Source organism: Petaurus breviceps, unplaced genomic scaffold, assembly GCF_028583685.1.
Source record: "Petaurus breviceps papuanus isolate PSGF00001 unplaced genomic scaffold, PetGlider_PUasm1.0 183, whole genome shotgun sequence".
Lineage (NCBI taxonomy): Eukaryota > Metazoa > Chordata > Mammalia > Diprotodontia > Petauridae > Petaurus > Petaurus breviceps.
This window is the reverse complement of record NW_027185791.1, coordinates 21,421,519-21,441,761: the sequence shown is the minus strand read 5'-3', so window position 1 is coordinate 21,441,761 and position 20,243 is coordinate 21,421,519.

Sequence of the window (20,243 nt, the reverse complement as noted above, 5' to 3'; positions counted from 1 at the left end):
TTCCTTCCTTCCTTCCTTCCTTCCTTCCTTCCTTCCTTCCTTCCTTCTTCTTTTTACTTTGTGTAACAAACTAGTGGCCACAGTACATTGGTTGCCTATGATTGGTAAGGGGGTGCGATGGAAGGAAAGAGAAAGCATAGAAAGAAAAATCTGGATTCAGGATGGGTATAGAAACTTCAATTTTCGATTTTAAAAATAATTCTGAGCGATATTACACATCATTCCCTTGTCTAAATTCCTAACCATCAAGGATTTTCCCTTGTCTAGAAGCTCAGAGTCACAAGGGATAACAACTTTGGAGTATGAGAGAGGCTCTGACAAAAAAGGTGTTGGCTTGAACAACTCAGATACTAGATTCCTTCACTGGTAATTAAAATGATGCACATTGCCTTTCCACGGGATTAAAGAAGGCAGCACACAAGTTGATTTTATTCTGCATACAGTTCTACAATGCCACAAAGCATTACATAGGATACCCACAAAATCCACATGCTGTTCACAGGTATTACACTCATTAAACAGTTATTGGGAGTGCCTCAAAGCAGGCTATGCAACAGTTGTGCTCACCTTCAATGCAGAGTGGGTGGTATAGTAGATAGAGAGATGGGCCTGAAGTCAGGAAGACCTGAATTCAAATCTGACCTCAGACACTTACTAGCTCAATGTCCCCGGGCAAGTCACTTAACTTTGCCTCAGTTTCCTCATCTGTGAAATGAGTTGGAAAAGGAAATAATCCCCTCCAATATCTTTGCCAAGAGAATGCCAAATGGGATCATGCAGAGTCATACATGTCTGAAACAACCAAACAACAGCAGCAACAAATCTATGCAGCGTGGGATACTTAGAGTATCAACTCAGTTCATACTGTGCTTTGATTGATCTCTTTTGAGGGATGCTGATTTTTTTTTTATCTGGAGCAGCACCCCATTTCCGCCTGGGTGTGCACCAAAGAGTACTGAAAATTCATTCACTAGTGAAGAATTTGCAACTGACACACATAATGCAAACACAGGTATAGTCATCCCCACCCTCACCCTTCCATGTGGCATAGACCAGACCAGCTTACCATAGTCTTGAGGTGACAACTTTTGTGTGCATTTCCTTTTTTGGTGTTTTCCCTCACAGACACCCCTTTCTCTCTCTCTCTGCACACACACCCCCCTTTCTGCTCAAGCACCAATCACTCAGAGAATGATTTCAGTTAGGAAACACTCGTGAAGGTAATGTAACACGAATATATTGTTTGTGGTGACATGGGGAAGGATGCCCTGAGAAATAAGTTCATGGAAGGGCTGAATTCTCTTCAGGTTGTCAGCCGAATGATATGTTGACAGGCTTCAATGATAAGAGTGGAGATTTGAGGGAGGTCCTTCAATTATGAGAAATCTAGGGCTGCTTGCTGGGTGGGCCAATTCTCTACAGCATCCAGCCTTCCTGTGTACTCTGGAGATAAAAAGAAAACTGTGCACTGGAGGAAACAGGGCTGTTCAGGACTTCCACTAAAGCATGGCCCCACACATGGCTTAAGTACACACGCACTATTAGCACTTAGAGGGAAGGACCTCCCTGAGAGCTGCAATGACGTGGGGTTTACCTCTCTGTACATATCCTGAAAAAATAATTCGAGGTTTCCTTTGAAGGGTTGTCTCTGCCTCCCTGACAGGTTGCAAATGCGCTCCTGTTTTCAGTACACTGAGATCAAGTGCCTTCAGTTCACCAAGCCGTGCTTAGAAAAACAGGGAAATGCTCTCTCCCTCCCCCACCCCAGACACATGCATGCACCAACACACACAAACAGAAACATTATTAGAATTCACCAGCAGGCCGTGCTCTGAAATTAATTTTAGTAAAGCCTACTGTCATAAAATGCCAAACTGATTTGTCTACACACACACATGGCTTATCACAGATAGAACACAATGCAAAGTCACATTCTACCCAGCAAAAAGCATAACATTCATACATTGTCATGGGCAAAACCAAAATTAAATCAGATGGTTATTTTGTTGGGACATCCTGAGAAAAAGAATGGGAAAGACATCATGGGATATAACACGTCAGTTCTGCCTTCATTTGAATTGTGGCTATGAATTTGGAGATAAATGAACTTCTAAGGGGTACAATAGTTTGAACTTTTGCCTTTTTATGGTTGGGGAAGGAAGGAAGGAGGGAAAAAAGGAAGGAATAAAAAGGCAAGGAAAGAAAGGAAAAGAAAAGAAAGAAGGAAAGAAAAGAAGGAAGAAAGAGAAAAAAAGAAAGCTATATATCTTCAATATTACAGTGCTTAAATACCTACATCTATCATAAGGGATTGTGTCTCCAAAAGGTTCCCATCAAAATGGAGATATTTATCTAGAAAGAGTACTAATAACTTAGGTAGCGCTAAGCTCATCCTCATTTTAGCAGAGATGCGTTTATCAGATTGGCTCGCTGGCACCTTGGACAGCTAAGAGCTGGACCAGAATGCTCATCCATGATCACAAAGAGCCCTGGGGACAGGAAGATGCTGCAGTCCTCCAAACCCTGCTCTCACTAAGCATGTTATCGGGACTTTCACATTCACGAGAGCTCACACTGAATAGGTGCCCCTATCGTCTTCATTAGGGAGACCAACACGCAGTTCTGGAAGGAAACGCCCAGACACCCTGGGCACCCACTCACGGCTTCTTAGTTTCGGCCAGAACTGATTGCAGTCGAAAGGCAGACATAAAACCCCAAAACCCTGAGAACGTTTATCACTCCCCCAACGTCAATCTTTCGTGACACGACACCAACTGCCCTTCTAATTGTCCTTACTCTTTGGACTACACGTAGTGCAGAACGTCTGATCGCACCTACTCAGGTATGATTATATTCAGTCACTGCTACTCTGTGATGCAAAGACAGCATGGAGTCGTGGGTAAAGGGCTTGACCCTTGAGTGAGGAAGACTTGGCCTCAAGTCCTGGCTGATACATAACGGCTGACTCTGAGCATGTTCCTGTTCGTCCTTCATACTCACAGAGGACCGATGACCTCACAGTGTTGGAGTCAGGATACAGTGTGTTCGACCTGAGTGGCTGGTTAGTCCCATATGAGCTCAGAAGGCTTTACCACAGACTGAGCACTGATAATCTGTTTGAACATTTGGGACAGAGGCCTCTAGATTTCTTTATCTCATATTTCCTTTATGCTACTGAGATTCTGCTTTGCTCATGGAGCACAGAGCTTTCTTTTTTTTTTCTGCCTTTTTGGAGGACAATTGGGGTTAAGTAACTTGTCCAAGGTTACACGGCTAGTTTTGTGTGTGTGTGTGTGTGTGGGTGGGTGGGTGTTAAGTGTCTGAGGCCGGAACCAGCTCGGGTCCTCCTGACTCCTGGGCCGGCACTTTACTCACTGCACCACCTAGCCACCCCAGCACAGAGCTCTCTTTAGTATGGACACACCATGGTGGGCAGTCCTGTGTCAGTGTGTCCTGTTTATCACAACTGATTTCAAAGTCCTTCAGAGAGACCTTGGGAGGGTCCTTGTGACACTTCTTCTGGCCTCCATGGAAGGGCTTGCCTTGTGTGAGTTCTCCATAAAAGTCTTTTAGGCAGATGTATATTTGGCATTTGAGCAGTGTGGTCTGCCCACATCACAGCTGTGCTCTCTGCAGTAGATGTTGAAGCCTTGTCGGTGCAGCTGCAGGGAGGCCCTCGGTGTCTGGCTCCTCATCCTGCCAGGTGATCTTCAGAATCTTCCTACGACAATTCAGATGCAACTCAAATGGGTTTGGTTTTAAGGCACAGGGCTGGAAGACTGTTTAGGCGTCACAGGCATACAACAATGAAGTCAGCACAAAGGCTCCATAGACCTTCAGCCTGAGGCCTCTTCTTTTCCATGCTTTCCTTTGGAGCCTCCCAAACATGGAGCTAGCTCTGGCAATGGATGTGTCAACCTCATCTTCTGTTTGGACACCCCTGGAAAGTATAGCATCAAGCTAAGTGAACCTATTCACAGCATTCAGAATTTCTCCATTTACTGTAACCACATATGTTCCATCGATAGATGGCGCAGTGTTGGCTGGTAATGAACCTGTCTCTTGGTGTTAATTGTCAGGACCAAATTAGCACAAGTGGCAGAAAACTGATGCATAATCTGTTGCATCTCAACCTCAGAGGCTGCACTGAGTGCACAATCACGTGTGAACAAAAAGTCATGTACCGACTCTCCCTTCACTTTAGTCTTGGCTTGTAGGCTTTTTAAGTTTAAAAGTTTAACCTTGATGCTGTTTTCATCCTTGTTGAAGGCATCTGATAATATCACAGAAAACATCATGCTAAAAAAAGAAAAAGCATGAGAGCAAGCACACAGTCATGATTCGCTGTATTGGTGATGGGGAAAGATGAGAGCAGCACCTTCATCAAAGCCTTGGTCAGGTCAGCAAACATGGCGTACAGACCTCTGTTCTGCTCCTGGTAATTTCTTCTGAAATTGTCAGGTAGCAAACACCATGCAACTATTCCTCAGCCCTTTCTGAAGCCACACGCTCTCAAGGAGAGAACCATTTTCCAGGTAAAGGATCAGCTGATTTTGCCAGCAATGACCAAGAGAGAGATCCACCCCCAGCCCCACCCAACACACACACACACACACACACACACGACCTGTTTCCTTTATAGAGATGGACAATGGCGGCATCCTTGATCTCCTGCAGAATACCCTCCTCTTGCCATATAATCCGGATTTCAGTCAAGTACCTAGTGGCTGACTAGGTGTGAGCATGGGGTTGGCCATTTAAATTTATCATGTTCCAGACAAGCCTCTAAGACAAGCGATTACAGACTACTTGCTGATCTGCTGATTTGGAGGCAGATCCTACATTAGGTGTTCCCTGTAACAGTGAAATCACAGGTCCAAATAATCCTGTATTCATTTTGTTTATTCATTGTCCGTGCACTCTCTAAATGTTTGTTTCATCTAAGTATTGTCAATTCCTAGGCGGGGAGGGATTGTAGGTGACTCTAATGGTCCCTAGTGGGATGGGATTCAATACACCATCCTCAGATGTCATGAGGCTAGTTAGTACAAATCATACTGTGTCCTTCTTGATTTCCTTACTCCCCACTTCCACCCCTAACACAGCTAGTTATTTCAAAATAGGTGAAATCCAGTTGAAATGAACATGGAGGGCAATCTTAAAGGGAAAGAGAAATGACAGAAATCATGCATTTGTCATTTGTGTTCAAGTCTAATCTTCCTTTAGTAGAGGGTATTATGGAATATGCCTTATTCCCCTGCATAGCTCCCCAAATTGCTGGCACAGTGTCACTACATAAAAGTAATTATATTTGTTGAATTTGTTGAAATGGATGGGAGAAGGGAGAAGTAAGAGATAATCCAAATCCTTTCTTTGGTAGTAGAAATCTGGGAAAATGTATAGGTTGCTAATAACTGTAATGAGGGCCACCATATGTAAAAGCCTCAAGTCACCTTTTTAAAGCATTATCAGTACTAAGGAGGGATTAGACTTGCTTCTTTTCCCCTCTACTGGCATGTACTTTCCCCACTCTATTTCTATCACCCCTGTTCCCCACGTTCAGCCACTGCCCAGGTCATCCTGTTCTGCTTCTGGCTAGGAATGCTTCTCTGACACCTAGCTCATGCCCCACACAGGCAGGTACTGAAGTTCTTTTATGTGATGAAGGCATTTTCATTCCCCTACAAACCTTTCTTGAAATGAGAAATTGGAAAATGTGTCTCTCCTTTAAGCAACACAGAGATTTGCCCTTTTTTTCATCTTCATGGACTCTTAATAGCATAGGATTATGCACCCAGCACTGGAAGAACTGACAGGAGCATAGCGTTAGATCTGGAAGAGACCTGAGAAGATATCGAGTCTGGTCCTTTCGTTTTACAGACATCTTCTCCTAGTCCATTTCCCGCTCTCTTGTCCCACATCACCAAGTGCTTAATCTGACACTTTAAATTACGTGAATTGTAGGCATCCCAAACTCAGCATTTCCAAAACAGAATCCATTACCCTCCCCCTCCAAACCTTCTTCTCTTCCAAATTCTCCTATTACTATTGAAGGCACCATCACCCTTCCAGTAACCCAGGCTCCCAACCTCAGTGTCACCCTTCATTCTTCCCTAGTTCACCCCAGTCAACAATCAGTTATAATTTCTTTCTCTCCATCATCTCTTACAGACAGCCCTTTCTCTCTACTCAGTCACTCCCCTAGTTCAAGCCCTTGTCACCTCTCACCTAAGATTTTGAATGTAATAACCTTCAAATTAGTCTCTCCGCCCCAGGGGTCTCGAATCGTCCACACTGCTGCTAAAGTGATTTTCCTAAATTGTGGATTTGACCACATCATCCCTCTACTCAATAAACTCCGATCAATCAGCCAAGGAAACTGCCTAATAGAGAAGCATCTGTATGGTAATAACTCCTTTTTTTGGTAGTCTGTCCCAGATCCATGAAAGGTTGTATTTTTATTACTTTTTAACCAACTGCTTATACTTGGTCTGCTCAGTGAGTGAGGGCTCACACGCATACATGCATGCTTTTATAGTGCTTGATTTTCTTGTGCATCATTTAAAAAAAACCATCTTGTATGTTTCTTCTTATCTTTTTATACCACCTGTTCTTAAATAATGTTCATTTATCAAGAGAACTGTGAGAAGTAAACTACGGGCCCCCCAAACTCCAATTCATCCCTACCACCTTCAGGATCAAGCAGAAGGTCTTTTGTTTCGCATTTAAAGCTCTTATGAGCCCGCCCATTGTCTTACCTTCCCTCCACAAGCTCTAAGATCTAGTCCTGCTGGCTGTTCCATCCAGCTCCTCCTCAAACAGACCACTCCCTGGTCAGATTCTGGGTTTTTGCACGGGCGGTGCCCACGTGGAGATGCTCCCCCTCTCAGATCTCTGACTTAGAACCCCTGCCTTCCCTTATTCTCATCCCCCCTCAAGGTCCCTCTCACCCCCAGTTGTTCATGTCTTTTCTCTGTTTGCTTATTTTCTCTGTCCTGCTTTCCACGTGTTTTTTCTCCCATTAGAATGTAAGATACTTGAGAACCAACTCTTTTTTCTTTTTCTTTACATTTCTAGTGCTTAGCATAATGCCCAGACACGTACTTAACCAAAAATACTTGTCGATTGATTGAGGGAAATAAAGTCCCGAGGTGGGGGAGGGGACAGGGAAACTGGCCTTAAATCTCACAAATAATAAGCGAGAGAGCTAGGATTTAAACCCAGGTGCTCTGATTTACAATCTGCGACTCTTGCTACACCCCTAAATGCTAGAATTGAAGAGAGTTTAGAGATCACCCCTTCATTTTAAAGGTCACACAATCAGTAATGGTGGAACTGTGGCTATACTTGATGTCCAGTGCTCTTTTCATTAAAACATATTCCTTTAAAGTTCCATTTAATAAATCAATAAACATTTATTAGGCTCCTACTATAAGTGCCAGGCACTGTCCAAGGAGATGGAGATAGAAAAAGAGGGGAAAGACAGATCCTGCCCTCCAGGAGTTTACAATCTTATCTAATCCTAGGCCCCTGAGATAATGAAAGCGGAAAAAACAGTATGTCGGAGCTCAGCTGAGTCAGTTATATTTGCTTCTGAACTTTTCTTCACATAAAATAACCTTCCTTTTTGGCCCTCTGGCTAGAAAGTGACTGTGGTGATTTTAGCATTTCCCACATTCAGCTCAAGGTCACAAGGAGATTTGGGGTACAATAATTCTCACTAAAAAATCTAGAATGCACTCTGAAAATGGCAGACTTCATACTACGTATGGCTGAACAAAAAAGTCTTCCAAGGAAATGTTAAATTCTCCTAATGTAAAATATACTGAATGAGTTAAAAAAAAAAAAAACCCAAAACACCAAACAAACCAGCACACGCAGAATCACGAGTGAGAGGCCAGCCAGGCTAACAGGACGACAGATGCTCTCACATTTTGGCCCTTAGCCCTAAAAAAAAAACCATTCTGGTCAAAAAAAAGAGAGAAAAAGCAGGATTTGGGGCGAGGGAGGGGGGAGATGCTGTGACTTGAAAGGCCTACCCACCTTTGGGTGTTTAAATAAAAGGCAAGAAGCTGTCTGAAGTGCTGATGGCTGGATTGAGAATGTTCCCATGTTCCAGTTTGAGGTCAATTCTCTCGACAATTTGGATGGAACCATGCAATGTTTCCTCCTCAGGACTGAGGTGGTATTCATTCACATGCCATCCAGCGGGATTTGTTTTAGTGAAGACAACAATCAAGGTCTCATTAACAATGCAATGCAAACACAGACAGCCCCCTCAGCTATTATTGTTGGACTTTAATCTCAGAGCAGGGCCTTTGGCGGACCCTGAATCCTGTTAGCAAGTATTGTGTGGAAAGTCGGTGCTGAGAAACCGCCAGGAGCCAGGCAGAATGTGTGGGAATGATACCAACTGGGAACAGAGCTGGCTGTTTGGTACAGAATGTTTTATTCGATGGAAAAAAAGAGTGATGGGGCACATGAATAAAACTCTCGAGTTTTTGTTTAGGAGGCTTATTTAACTCTCTTCATCTTCCTCACCCCCTGAACACAGTAAAAAGAAGTTTGGAAGTCAGCCCATGCCCCTCATTATCGGCGATGAGGGAATCAGGGCCACCCCAACTCCACGGATCCCCCAAAGTCACCACTGGATGTTTGTAATTATGCCCTGAAATGTTAAACAAAAGTCTAAATTGTATAGGGCATGTATTTACTTGAGGATGTTATTTGGAAACTTCTCTCCTCCCCCCCCCCCACCCCATTTGAAAAAGATTGTTTTTCTTTCCATTCCTGGGTTTTGTGAAATATGACATTTGGACAGTTTAAGGCAGGACTGGGATGAAGTGGGTTGGAAGCAGTTTCAATTTCCCCATTCTGCCTATCCACCCCTCCATCTCCCCCCCCTCCCATCTCCCACCCCTTTCAACAAAGAGTCTTCAACTGTGGCCTGGAAAGGGAAGCACCCATAGCAGAGGTGCGGAAAGAGGATCTGGTGATCCAGATCTGTCTTTCAGGCTGAATTTCCTTCTAGGACCATCCGGGTCCTCTATGCCCTGGTCCAACAAGACCACTGACTGACTGTTCCTGCAGGTTTTCTGTCCCTGTAACATTGTTTACTGCCTCCCTTCCTCCCTCATTGGCCACTATGGGGGAAGTTCTATTCATCTTTCAAGATCCAAACTCAGACTCTCCACCATGAAACTTCTTTAGCTGCATGTGGATGTCCTCCTCTGAAACTACAGGGAACTTGCTTTATTCCTCTCTCGTGGCATGAATACCTTGTGTTACAGTTATCTGCATACGTGGCTTAACCCGCTATGATATTACGGAGGGATAAGTAACCAGGACCAGGTAAAGATAGCTTTGCTTCAGGATAGGCTATTGTACAAGGGTGAGGAAATTTGCCCCAGAGAGAGTGATCTAAAGAATTGTTATTGTGTCCCTCTGAGAGAGATGGCAGGTATGGACCCTGGTGGAACAGAGCCCTGCCACAGGAGAGCGAAAGTGGAGCACACATCCTGATTGTCTCCCAGGTTTCTTGGGTGGAAGCCAAGGCTGGTGGGAACCAGGCTCTAGCCCAGCCCAGGGATGGGCAAGGAGTCTAACAAGTCCATCCCCTCATGCTTACAGCTGTGGTCCAAGTGATGCCTGGAGAGCAGGCCTAGCTCTAGTGTGGAATCTGCTTGTCAAGGAGCAAACGGGAGCCTGGGTACAATGTGTAGGCAGAGGAAAGAGCATGGTACCTCTGGCCTTCTTGGAAAACTGTCTCTTCCTTGGGGGCAACTCTGCCTCTTCGCCAGGGGACCTTTGTCTTTCCCATAAAGTTTTCCCTTCCCTTGTTTTTCAAACTTGCCTAATGTTGAAGCAGAGATTGGGCAAGGTCAGAGATCTTGGGCCCTTCTGGGAATCTCTGGGGAGGGAAAACGTTTCCTGAGACCCCTGGGTCTAGGAGTTCATCACCATCTGTCAGCACAATCTGCTCCAGGAAAATGGTGCTAGGAGATGGGGGCATTTCATTTGGAGCAGGACAGAGGTGGGGCCCAGGCCTTGAGTCCTTACTGAAGGGCGATGCCTTCCTGGGAATGTCTCTTTTCCCCCATTACTGAGACTTTCCTGTTCCCCCCCTTACACTTTCCTGAGAAGCACAAGTGAGAGCTTAGGGGTGGTAAGCCAAAGTTTACCTGGAAGTTCAGGAGGGTCTCCTCCTTCCCCTTAGCTCCTTATGAGACCTGGGACTGCTACTCCGAAAGGGCTTGGCATCCCTATTCATGCCCCAGAGGAGGAGCAAGTTGGCTGAAGAAATGTGATTGGACATTTAGGAGAACTGGGCTTGAATTCCTTCTGTTATTTAATTTTGGTCCTTCTTTCCCTTAAGATAAAAAAGAGGAAGTGTTGCTATACCACCTAGCTGCTGGATAGAATGCTGGCCTGGATTGAAATCCTTCCTCAGAAACTTGCTAGCTGTGTGACCCTAGAAAAGTCACTTAAACTCTCTCAGGCCCTGTTTCATCCTCTTCCTCACAGGGTTGTTGTGGGGTTCAAATGGGATAGAAGATGCAGAACGTGAAGCAATAGTAAGAATGAGCATTGTCAGAGCAGGTCTGCACAACATGTGGACCGCTGGCTGCCTGCTGCCTGCCAAAGCATTTTGGGTGGCCTGTGAAAAGTGTAGGGTTGCCACTACACACTCTCCTGGTTGTGACCTGCGGCAACCAGCCATATCAGGGTGTCTCTAGTCTAACCTACGTGTGGCCCCAAAGAAGTTTAGCCTATTTTGCTTTTGGCCCCCACCTACTGCCAAGTTGGGCAGGTCTGGCTTAGAGCTTATTATGTTACAGGCTCTGTACCACTAAGTCCTGGGGAAAGGAGCTCCCTCACCCCCACCCCGCCACCCAAGGAGCTCCCATGCCAGTGAAGGAAACACCATACAAGTTAACTGCGTATACACAAGATATATGTAGACAGTGTAAGGGGAAGGTAAGCAGCAGCAGGGGGAGCTTCCTGGAAAAGGCCAGGGGAAATAGAAGACTGAAGTAAGGAGGGAGGGTTTCCAGGTAGGAGGTCAGCCAATGAAAAGGCACATATTTAGGAGAGGGAGAAGGAGAATTGGGTGAGCAGTAATCATAGTAGCTTCACTAGACTATCCTCAGGGTCCATGGAACAAAACTGGTTAAGAACGGACGGATTAAATAATAACTAAGGTCCCTTCAAGCTCTAAGGTTATACTGTGAGGTTTTTTTTTTTCAGGGTGGGGGAAGCTGAGGGGGTGAGGGTAGAGAGGGACTGGCTTCAAGTTCTCTCTCATGCCCTTCATTCAAGGCTTCTTCACTCCCAGTCTCTAGTAATCACCCTGCTTAGATGCCAGCTGTGAAGAAATAAAAGATTTGAGCACCTGGGTTTCTGGAATGTTTAAGCAGGAAGCTATCAATTGACCTGCTTCCTCTGTGTGTGTGTGTTGTGGGGTGTGGGAGGGGTGGGGGAAAGTGGTGGTGGTGGTGAGGATAGCATGAGCTTTGTGGGATCACAGGGCCTCTGTCTCCCCTCTTGTTGTGTGTTCTCTGCCCTCTTCCCCAAGGAAGGGTGCTGGCCCTCAGTATAAAAACTCCTGGTTATGACTCTGCTAGATTGCAAAATCCTTGAGGGAATGGATCATAGTTTAACAATAATAATTTGGGGGTTGAACAGTTTGCCCACAAAATAGTCGATCAATCACTTTATCTACACATCTCTCTGTAACTCTCCAATTCCTTCAAAGGGAATTACATATGAAATGACAATTACAAATAAAGTGACAGAAGGTGACAATATACCTGGCAAGGAGTCTCTTACTTCTTCGATGTGTGTCTGCAGAAGGAATATAAACACATTTTCAGGCTTATGCTGGGATGAACCTAGGGCATGGATACATGCTGCTGCAGTAACCCTAACCTTCTTACCCCATGACAAGAAGCAGAATTGATCTGGTCTCGTAATGTACGGAAGAGGTGTAAATGACAAGGGCATCGGATAAGCCAAAATGTGTGGTCGTTTGGTGGGGCCTAGCCCTAGTAACCCCGACATTCAGTAACTCTGCCTGAATTCCCCATCCTCCACCAACAAGGAGATTCTGATTTTACTCAGTCACAAGAAGGAAGTAGGACAGAGGAAGGAATTGGAGGGGTGCAGTGTGAATGGCTACATATGTTATGCCTCCATCATCATCTTCGTGATTTCCCTGATCACACCTCCCTTTCCCTTTCCTGGTCACTACTCCCTTATATGCACTATCTTCCTTACATTAGAACATAAGCTCCTTAAAGGTAAGGGCTACCTCTCTTTTATGTTTGCAGGGGGTGCCGTGAATAGAGAGTGAGACTAGAGTCAGGAAGACCTGAGTTTGAATTTGGCCTCAAACACTTATTATCTGCGTGACTCTGGGTAAGTCACTTAATCCTGTTTGCCTCAGTTTCCTCATCTGTAAAATGAGCCGGAGAAGGAAATGGCAAAGCACTCCTGTATCTTTGTCAAGAAACCCCTAAAAGGGGTCACAGAGAGTAGGATATGACTGAAATGACTGAACAGCAATAATAAATCTCTAGCATTTAGCATAGTGCTTGGCATATACTAAACAACAAATGTGTTTTCATTCATTCATTCATTCAGTTAGCACCAAATGGTACCTTAACAAAAACAGACCATGTGTGGGAATAGAGAAATTGTAAATAAATTTAAAAAAATTACTAAATGTATCCATTAGAAGCCATTATATAAGAAAATGGTGATTAATATATAGATCCCATGTGAAAAAAATACAGACCTGAATGAAGATTTAATAATGACATCTTTAGTAATGAAGAAATCTAATAATAAATCACAAATAATGAATAACTTTGTAAAAGACAACGATGAAGAAGTAACAACAAAATTTCTGGTGTGCTGCAACCGTCCTCAGAGAAAAAAAATATACCTCTCAGAGCATATATTAACCAAATAAAAAGAGAACTGATGAACCGAATGTACAATTTACTATTAGAAAAAGAAACCTCAAGTAAATCTAAAATCAGCACAAAAGTAGACATTTTGGAAACTAGAGGATAGGCTCTGTCAGCAAGAGTATATGCACACAGTTTCAAAAGTACTTTGAGCATGGCTCCTTTAACAGTAAAAGTGTTTTCCAAGGACCAGCCCAGCTACCTGTTAGCTAACAAGCACAATGCCAGAAGGTTAGACACCTGGCAATGGACCTTTTCTAGGCTACAGCAACTTGCGAAACAAAAATGTTCATTTCTGAAGTAATAGTAGAAGGAAATTACATTTAGAATAGTAGCAGAGGTTGCTAAGACAGTTTTTCCAATGTCCAAATATTTTACTTTGATTATTTGTACTCTGTGAAGTCTCTCTGAACTTATTACTGGAGGAACTGAATTATGTCAGCCTTTCTATTTTACTATTAATGAAATCAGAAGAAGAAGGAAGTTTCAGCTAAATGGAAGGATGGCTTATAGACATGCTTTGGAAAGGCAAAGAATGGAGTTGGAGGAGTGAATCTTATCACATGTACAAAAGTAACAAGAAATGTTACTTCATGGACTATTTGGTTTTGATATATTTCAGGGCTAATGATAAGTATTCTCTCTCTCTTCCTCTCTCTCTCTGTCTCTGTCTGTCTGTCTGTCTGTCTGTCTCTCTGTCTTTCTCTCCCTCCCTCCCTCTCTGTCTCTGTCTCTCTCTCTGTCTCTGTCTGTCTGTCTGCCTCTGTCTTTCTCTCCCTCCCTCCCTCTCTGTCTCTCTGTCTGTCTGTCTCTGTCTTTCTCTCCCTCCCTCCCTCTCTGTCTCTGTCTCTCTGTCTGTCTCTCTGTCTCTCTCTGTCTTTCTCTCCCTCCCTCTCTCTCTGTCTCTCTGTCTCTGTCTCTCTCTCTGTCTCTGTCTGTCTGTCTCTCTCTGTCTTTCTCTCCCTCCCTCTCTCTCTCTGTCTCTGTCTCTCTCTGTCTCTGTCTCTGTCTGTCTGTCTGTCTCTCTGTCTGTCTCTCCCTCCCTCCCTCTCTGTCTCTGTAAAGGCTGACAGTCTTGGACAACGACTGAACAACAAAAACGACACCTTTCTTTTTATTAGAATGAAGGTTTGGGGCTAGGTCAGTGCAGCTTTAGGCAAAACTGTGAAGTAGAAGAAACGGTGAAGAAGGAGCTGGGAGCGGAGAAAGAGACCCTGCCACTTCTGATGTGCATACTGAAATGTTCTGTACCTACCTTCTGATCCCGCAGGAACCTCTGTTCAAATGGGAGGCCCGCTTTTAGCTTCACATTGGGAAGCAATCTGACACCCTGTTTCACATCGGGGTGTTAATGAGTGATAATACCTTCATTTGTTCACTCTCCCAGGGGTGTGTTTATTTGAACAGGGGATAATACTTTAACACAAAGGAATGACTTTTTGAGGTCTGATGAAGGCTTTGTCATTGACCTTTGGGAGATTTATTTTTTGAGGGGAAAGAAATGTTCCTAAGCCCCTCAAATCAGAACACTCAGTAAGCACCCCACTCTGCCTAAAGTTCTTAATAGGGCAGGACCTCACAAGTACTGTTATTTACTTTAATTAGATACTTTCTTTTAGTCTGAATCTTCTGTTGGTATGAGAAAAAAGAAGGAAAACATCTTTCTGATTGAGAATATTTTTTAAAACTCTAACAAAATAGGAAGGTGCTGAAGGTCTCAGGGGAAACCCATTCCCTTGATTTGCACAATCGAAGATCTGCTGGGTGAGGATGCTAGCTCCCCGTGTGGGGGAGGAGAGGAGAGGAGAGAGTAGGTCATAGACATGTTTATTCAATCAGTTTAAAGTTTTAACATTTTTCCTCCACTTTGAACCCAAGGTACTTGGCTTGCTAAGTTGTTGAAGCAGCTAAGTGGATAGAGTGCTGGACCGAGAGTCAGGAAGACCTGAGTTTGAATCCTGCCTCTGACACTTACTAGCCATATGACCTTGGCCTTAATCTTTGTCAGTCACGGTTATGATAGCACTTGTCTCATAGGGTTGTTGTGGGAATCAAATGAGATAATATGTGCAAAGTGCTTTGCAAACCTTAAAGCTCTATATAAATGCCAGCTATTGTATTATTGCCTATTCTTTGGGCTTTCATTTCCACTTACCTTTTGCAATACCATAAAATATGCCTCTATCATTCCAGGAGCAGAAAGTTTAAAGAATAGCTCTGTGTGTGTTGATGCCTCTTACCTGGAGCTAGGCAGCTAATAAATAAGGATAGGTAATGTGATCCACAGGCCCACAATTCCAGGCATCAGCCAGAATCCCATAGTCAAGAGATCATGTCATGGTTGTGGTTCAGTCATTTTCATTTGTATCCAACTCATTGTTGCTTCATTTGAGGTTTTCCTTTGCAAAGATACTGGAGTGGTTTGTCATTTCCTTCTCTAGCTCACTTTACAAAATGTGGAAACTGAGGCAGAGTTAAGTGACTTGCCCAGGGTGACACAGCTAGTAAGCGTCTGAAGAGATCTGAACTCACAAAGATGGGTCTTCCTGACTCCAGGTCTGGAGCTCTATGTACTGTGCCACCTAGTTACAGTCTTTTTCTAATTTCTCCATTCACTTTCAGATTTTGTGTAAACCAGATCCTCTACTGAAGCCTCGGTTTCTCTCTCACGTCCCTGATTTATACCTGCATTTTATTTCTTTAGGTTGTGAGGTCTAGAGGATCTGGAGTTAAAGGACCTAGGTCTGAACCCCGGCTGCCCTGCTCATACTTTGTGTGACCTCACTGAACTAGACAACTGCTGAGGTTCCTTCGGCTCCCCATCTTAGGCATGATCATTTTTCCTCCTTCCTTCCCACATGATCTTCCTGTGTCACTTGCCTCCTGTTAAGTCTCTGGCTAGCCATCTCTGGTTTCTCACAAAGCACCATTTGCAAAACCCCTTTGGTTATATAGGATCTTCACAGAGAAGACCTGTTACCACCAGCGGTATCTTTCCACCTTTGCCTGCCCTTTACTCCCAGTCATTTAAAACCCATCTAGACTGTTTGATTGCTCGAGCTGCTTGGAGGAGATGGGAGTCTCCAGCACTATTCCTGTCACTATTTCTAAGGATGAAGGACCATTTACTTGCTCTCTGCCTTGCTACTAATGTCCTCTAGGTCCTATTACAATTTGCTGGCCTTCTGTGTCCTCTCTGGCACTGTCATCTGACCAGGATCTTGCTATCTGCCTTGGTGTCATACCCTTAAGACTTCTGGGTCTTTCTATCCAACCTACCGCTGAACTTTCTTTTACATGAAGACTTCCACAACTAGAGTGTAAGGTTCTTGAGAGTAGAGAACCATGTTTTTCTTTTTTTTTTTTTAATTTGAATCCCAAGGACCTAGAGAGAATACTTGGCACATACAACATGCTTAATATATGCTTTTTTTATTCATTCACATGATACACATGTGTTCAGGGAAGCCCAATATTTCTGCTGTGAGGGCTGCTTTCTGCCTTTGGAATGATTCACCTCATTCTCACCCGTGTCCTTAAGCAGTTGTACCGTGCACAGGGGCCACACTCAAGTAAACATTTTCAGCAGACGGGCTAAGGTCAAGGGTAACCAATGGCCCTCATTCCCATCAGTGAGTTAGTTAGGGGGGTGTCTCATACAAGGCAAGTGATACAAGGACACTCAAGGTCTCTCTGAAGAACTCTGGAATTGATTGTGTGACATGGGAGACCCTGGCACAGGACCCCTCAGCATGGGGTGCCCTCATGAAAGAAGATGCCAGGCTCCATAAGCAAAGAAGAACTGAAGTAGTTCAAAAGAAATGCAAGACATGCACATTTAGAGAATCAACCCCAAATGTTCACGTGGCCTATTTGTGCCCGACCTGTGGTAGAGCCTTCCAAACTCACGCTGGTCTGATCGGCCATAGTCAGACGCACTGTCATCTGACTCAAACATAGTGATGTCATTTTGGTCTTCTTCAAGAATGAAGGACATACACATGAGGGGAAGGAGGGAAACACAGTAGTGCATACACTGAGATCCCCGTGCCAAAGTCCTGGAATAATCCTATTGTCCTTGGTACGTCTTGCGGTGTGTTTGTAAGCCTGGGACAACTTTATGTTTCTTTAATCTCATCCTTTTTCTCCTAACCACCACTTAGCTTCGCTTAAATCACAACATACTATTCTTCATATTAAAACAATGATGACAAAAGCAACATGCAAACAAATGATCGTGGCCATATTGTTTACATATCTGAAATACTGTACAAAAGGGAAAAAGATGTTGCAATGCCTGAATAGTTAGTATGCCTCATTTTGATTTTGCTTTTGCCTTTATGTAGAAGCAGGCTATTATTTATCACTGGCAAATTTTCTATTTCATCAATATTACTATTGTGGAATCAGAATCCTAGGCATGACCTATGTTGTTGTGCTTATAGACTGGTGTCCCTGCAAAGCCTTGTGATCAGACGAGGTATTGCTAACATAAAGAAATATGGGGAGACATGTTCCTAAGGGAAAGAATCCTAGACCTAGGCAGGACGAGGGAAATCATGTGTTCAACTTGTGGCATTTTTTCTTAGAATGTTCCAATCACAACTGGGTCACCATGTCCTGTTAACTATACCTTCATCAGCCTCCTATAATTCGCAGTGCTGATACTGTAGTGAGTACTCTCTGGCTAGACTGTCCCAGAGCTGAGCTGTTCTCTCCTTCCTCCAGGTTATTGGGAGTGCCCTGAAGGGTTTGGAGCTCTCTTTTCTCTAACTGTATTGAATCAAGTCCTCACCGGTTGTGTTTCCTCCACATTTAGGTGCTAGTGAGGAACCAGTACAGCCACACCTTGGGTCCCCTAGGGGACTCTCCCCTATGCCACCTCGTCTCTGGGGAGAGTGGGTTCCAACTTAGTTCAGTTCCTGGATAGTCTTGGTCCCATCATGTTTACAACCTAATGCTGACATTTAGCTGGCACTGCTGCTACGTGAATCTTTGTCTCAGCTAAGATTGACGGACTCATGGACTAGATCCCAAAGATAACATTCTAAATGAATTCACATCCTAATAAAAGACAACTCACATTTGAGATTTCAGCTGTAAGTCAGATGGACAGGCCCAACGCTTCTTAAGGTATAGGGGAAAGGTTCATGCCAATACATCTTCTTTGCAGTCATTTCCTTTGGTAAAACTGTGTGCCTTTTTGATATTGAACTCTTTGACAGTGACAAGGACATTGGTAACAAGAAATTTCTTTTCCAAGTCTTAAGTATCTGTGACTGCTGAAGAAGCAATGGTCGTTGCATCTCAATCATGATCTGGAGGAGGGACTGCTATTTCTGGGGTTCTGCTTCACATTGGTGGCAGTTGTTAGTGCTGGGGGGCGTCAAAGGCAAAGGATGTCATGGAATAACAGTAGCCTGCCCCACTTAGAGGCCCTACTTATTAACTTGACATTATTATAATTTGAATATTCATGACGATAGTTAAGCTCTGATTGTCGTCTTTTAGAGCAATTGGACAAAAAAGTTTTTTCTGGCTTCCTAGATGCTCCCACTGACTTGCTTTGCAGCCTGTAGTTTTCTTTCTGGCTTTTGATTTTCCTTCAAATTGAAAAAAAGGAAATAACGCCATTTTTAATTCTTTCATAGCAGCATTACAGGGATTATTATTATTTAGCAAGGAGGGAGAGAATGATATAAATCAAAAGGAATGTTCTTGCTACAAAAGTCTATCCCAAAGTGTGCCTATTTTCAGTACATTTTTGTTCTTTTTTTCATGGTGTAAATAAAATGAATAGGCACATTGTTTAGAAATAGAAAAATAAGTAAAATTATTTCCCATAATTGGACTGTTCTGCTACTAAAAGACTGTGATGAAATCATATGAATGTCTGACACTCATTGTGTCCTGACATTGGAATCTTAAATGTTTACTTTACATGAATGAGAGAATCCATATTTAAGATTCCTGAACTAGTCTCTAGAAGTGTCTTTACACGTTTGAAATGATGTCTCATCATTTTAGGTGGCACCCTTTAAATCATGTTATCCTTGTTCCTACTCTAACAATAACTGTATTTGACTCTTTGTGACATTTTAAGTTGCTATCTATATTAGGATAGACTTTTAATGGAGGGCCAGATGATGGCAAACCGACATTTCCCAGTGTGCTATGCAGCAGACACACATCCATCTAACCAAGAATTCACTTCCCAGGAGACTAGACATAAGGGATATTTTGTCAGGAAGAAAAGGAAATCCTGTGTGAAGGAGGAAAGAGAGAGAACCCAAATGGAGTCACATGGAGAAGAAGACTAAATATCATGTCTGGAGGGAACAGACATAAATCCTGTAAGGAAGAAAAAAAAGAGAGAAGTCAAGTGAGGACTTCACAGAAGAATCTGAGTTTCTGAGTGTGACACATTGAACCAAAGCACAGGTTCCAATGGATTTGTGTCCACAGAGCTAGAACCTTCTGGACCTTCAGCTAGGCAAAGTGACAGCCGAGAACCATAAATGGCAAGGATTACGGCTGCCAAAAATGCTGCAGCATTCTTGTTCTTTCTCAGTTTGTATGTGGGAACCTAGATAAACTTAACTCTTATCTGAATTCTACTAAAGAAGAAGAAAATGGGCACGTCCTCATTTGGGGGAATTATCACTGAAAATGTTTCTATTCTTTGTTTCATTTTCTTTTTTTTGCTCCAATCATATGATGTCACTGACCCGACATGATTTGGCTTTGTTTTTGTTCAGCTTTTTTTGTTTGTTTTAGCATTGTAACAAGTACCTAGTTGTGAGCTGACTTTAGAGGTCCCAAGTTTAACCCTGGGCTAGAAGCTTGAGCCATATCTAGGGAATTTATTTTCCAAATGTCCTACATTGCACTCAGCAGCCTAGGAAGAGTCGGGTAGAAAAATGGCTTACGCGCTATTAATCAAGATTTCAGCCATGGAAAAAACTATGATACGCTAAAATGTGGGAGAAGTTTTCTTTGTGTAACTATTGACTCAAAAGGCCATTTGCACAAAACTCTTCTCATTGGTAAAGAATGTTCTGCATCTGCTTGAGGGCAGTTAATGAGAGTTGGAAAGAAGAGAGACCCTGGTCTTCTGGTTTCCAGAGTAAAGAGAAAAGACAGGAGCTAACACTTTGATCATATCCATATTCCTAGTTTACTACATTAGAGACTAGGGGAATTTCCCCTCGAATCAGATATGAGACTCTCTCTCTCTCTCTCTCTCTCTCTCTCTCTCTCTCTCTCTCTCTC